The following is a 4155-nucleotide window of genomic DNA, read 5'->3' on the forward strand; positions in this document are numbered from 1 at the left end:
ATTATGAAGCAGAAGGATATGTGGGAAAGGCAACAAGCCAGTGATCCTCCTCCTCCTCCTCCTCCTCCCCCTCTGCCCGCCCCAGTGTCTGTCTAAAACTCTCTCCCGGAAAGTGACTTTGGCCCTGAAAAGGGCCTAGATATAGTGTGAGCAGATTGTATTACTCAGACGGGCAACGCCCGCTTATGCTCCTCTCCCACATAGCCGATTTCACACTACGATGGTCTACGATGCTCCGAAATGTGAGCATCGGCGTCAAAAGTATAGCCATCGGCATAGGATTACGCTGCTTGCACGAATAATCCCCTATGTCGGTCGACGGGGGTCGGCCGACGTCGGCCGACAGCGGAGCATCGGCGACGACCGCCGATTTTTTTGGAATGTTCAAAATAATCGGCCGACGCTGGCCGACAGCTCGATACCCACGATGGCAGCGTACGACGTCGTGCGATGTCGGCCGATGTCGGGGGGGGGACGTGCGATGGCTCCAAGACGTCGGCCGACATAATCCTCATAGTCGGCCGACGTCGGTCGACGGTTTAAATCGCGCGCGCTTGCCAGCGACAGATGCCCGAGGCTGCCCGCTGCCTCGTAGTGTACCGCGCGCCCGTCGGCTGACGACACTACGCTCCATCGCCCCTGTCTGCTCGCCGGTCTCCTCGCGTCCACTCACGCTACCTGCTTCGCCCATCACCACCTTCACCGCCTTCCTCAGCCGCCCAAGGGTTTTAAGGAGATTCACAGCAAGTATGTTGGGCCACCGGTTTATGTATATACCACCTCCGCCCACGGTAAGTGCACGACGTGCGCTCGACGTCGTTGTGGTGTCGTGCGCCCTTCGAGCGACAGTCGTGCGATATTCGAAAGGCCATCGTTCATGTCGGGCTGTCATCGAGTACGTCGTACGCTGCCGTACTGACATATGCGCCGACATGTCGGCCGATGTCATGCGATGTTGTGCGATGTCGTGCGGCCATGCCTCGATGCCCGCTCGACAGTCGTCGTTGTATGCGATATAGTCGTGCGTAGACGTGCGATCCTCCCTCGCCATGTCGTTGTGACCCATTTTCGGTCTGAAATCGCACGATGACACACTACGGTCCACGACAGCCAACGCCGATTTTGAGGGATGGGCCATCGTGGACCATCGTAGTGCGAAATCGGCTATGTGGGAGAGGACCCTTAGGCACGCTCGCCGCGAATGCGACGGGCCAGCTGGATGTCCTTTGGCATGATGGTGACACGCTTGGCGTGGATGGCGCAGAGGTTGGTGTCCTCGAAGAGACCGACGAGGTAGGCCTCGGAGGCTTCCTGCAGAGCCATGACGGCAGAGGACTGGAAGCGGAGATCGGTCTTGAAATCCTGGGCGATCTCGCGCACCAGACGCTGGAAGGGCAGCTTCCTGATGAGGAGCTCGGTGCTCTTCTGGTAGCGGCGGATCTCACGGAGGGCCACGGTCCCGGGCCTGTAGCGGTGAGGCTTCTTGACTCCTCCGGTGGCCGGGGCCGACTTGCGAGCGGCCTTGGTGGCCAGCTGCTTGCGGGGCGCCTTGCCACCGGTGGATTTCCTGGCAGTCTGCTTGGTACGGGCCATGGCTACGGACGAACAGAACAGTTGAGTCTGTTGTTGTTGTTGTTTTAGATTTATCCCCTCACAAGGGGAAACAGGCCTTTGTCTCAATAGACGGCCTGTAGCTGGAAGCGGTGAACAGACAGTTCCTTATCGGGGTGGGGCACACTCCCCAACGAGGCGCAGCAGCTGGTCGTCACTCAGGTACCCGATAAGGCTAGGGGCAGGCAACCCCTCCGGGTTGGGAAGGAATTGCTGAGTGCCCTCACACTCGAGGAGGTAGTGGAGGAGTAGTTGGAGAACCTCCTCCCCACAGTGCGAGCAGTCGACTGGGACTAGATCTTCAGGATCCAGTGTAGAGAAACATTTGTATCCAAGACGCAGGCGGCGGAGGCTGGTCTCCTTCCGTCGTGGGAGGGGCATTGGTATTTCTCGTTGACCAAAGTCAGTGGCTGCGGAATACCAATGCGCTGATGGCGAGCCCGCAACCACTGCCTCCTCCAGGTCCCTCCTTCTCTCGGCTGAGGCGTGCATAGCTGCGCCCCGTTTGACTTGGGAGCCGCTGGGTGATAGCCTGTGCCTAACCACAGGGAGCAGAGTGGCCTCCGCAGCAGCACGGTCCGCAGCCTCGTTCCCTGGAGCCCCGGCATGGCTGGGCACCCAGTTGAAGCGAAGGACCCGCCCCTCCCTCTGCATTCCTTGCATCCGGGCGTGGATGCCGGTAAGGAGGGAGATGTTGTCGGTAGCGGGTTCGGCAAAGGAGGGACTGGATGGCCGGCACCGAGTCGCAGTGGAGGACGACAGCCCACACGCCCTCCTCCTCAGCGTGTTTCAGGGCCCAGCTGATGGCAACAAGCTCTGCCTGTGTCGATGATGAGCCATCAGACACCCGAATTAGCTATGTGTGCCCCGCCGTGACAAACGCTGCACCGACGGCCCCTGTGTGGTGGTCGACAGACCCGTCGGTGTAGTAATGAGCAGCCCGAAGGTGCGAAACATCCTCCACCCTTGCCGCGGCCTCCCGTGCTAGCCTCTCCACAGACAAAAATGTCTTTTTTGATGGCAGGGGCTTGATGGTCGCGGTGAAGGGCCGGAGAGCCCAAGGCGGTTGAGCCACATATGCCAGCGTCGCGATGGAGGCACGCGCCAGGGCATGTGGCCTTAGCTTAGCGGCTGCTACCGCCGCCCACAACCTCCGTCGGAAAAGGTGTGGGTCTTGTAGGAGGGCCTGCCCCACGGAGTCACGGAGTGACTCAGACCCCCTGAGGCGGAGCAGCTTAATAAGGTGGCTGATGGAAAGCTGATAAGGTGGCTGATGGAAAGCTGGGTGACCCTGGTGGAGATGGAGGGCAATCGGGCCTCCGCTCTGAGGCACACGCATTTTGTCCAGCGCGGGGCCCTGAGAATGTGGCGGAGTGCCGCGTTCTGGGCCACCTCAAGCGGCTCGAGTGCAGCGGTGCTAACGGTGAGGAGGCATGGCGACCCATAGTCCACACAGGACCGCACCGCCTGGACATAAAAGCGCCTTAGCACCCTGAAGCTCGCACCGCCCTCCGTCCGTGCCAGGGCGCGCATGATGTTGGTGCGGCTCTTCACCCTCGCACTGAGAGAGGCGATGTAAGGCACAAACGACAGCCGTGAGTCGACGGTCATACCCAGGTACTTATATGAGGACACCCACGGTAACGGCTCGCCGCCAAGCAGGAGAGGCTCGGGGGGACGCCTCTGCCGGTACAGCATGGCCTTGGTCATTTCCCTGTTGACGACGAGGCCGATGGAAGCACAAGCCTCTGCGAGGCGGCGGAGGAGTAGGCGAGCGCTGGAAACAGGATTTGGTCCCGTAGCCACCATGGCCACGTCATCAGCATAGCAAAGCACTTTGCAATACCTGCTGGTCGGGAGGGCCGCCAGTTTCTCGACTAGCAGGTTAAAGAGAACGGGGCTCAGCACTCCACCCTGTGGCGTACCGTTTTCCAGGGTCTCAACAGCAGAAGTACATCCCTGATACCGCACTGCGGCCTGTCGACCCATGAGGTAGTGCCCTATCCAGGCTAAAAGGCGGCCCCGGACACCTTTCTCCGCCAGGATCGAGAGAATGGCAGGCGCCGATGCCAGCTCAAAGGCTTTTTCTAGGTCGAGGAACACGACTACCGTCGCCCTATCGAGGATGGTTGAAAGGAGGGTAGAGACGCAGTCCCGTGTCCCCCTGTCTTGCCGGAAGGCAAACAGATGGTGGTGCAGAGGGCCCATGGTCCAAAGGAGGCGAGAGAGGATGACCCTTTCCATCGTCTTCCCCAGGCAGCTGAGAAGGGAGATGGGGCGGTGTTGGCCATCTACGCCCTTGGGGATAGGGAAAATGGTGACTGTTTTCCACGCCACGGGAAGGGCACCGAGAGTGTATGACGTGTTGAAAAGAGCTGTTATTTCATCCTGCATCTCCGTCCCAGCGTTATGAAGGAACGTGTATGGTATGGCATCCTCTCCAGGGGCAGTGTCTTTCACGGGGATGGCTCGCACAAGCTCCTCCACGCGGATGGGGGCGTCGGCAGCGTGGTCCTCCCTACAAGCTGCCGTGAATGCCTCGAT

This window comes from Eriocheir sinensis, unplaced genomic scaffold (assembly GCF_024679095.1).
Source record: "Eriocheir sinensis breed Jianghai 21 unplaced genomic scaffold, ASM2467909v1 Scaffold1, whole genome shotgun sequence".
Taxonomy (NCBI): Eukaryota; Metazoa; Arthropoda; class Malacostraca; order Decapoda; family Varunidae; genus Eriocheir; species Eriocheir sinensis.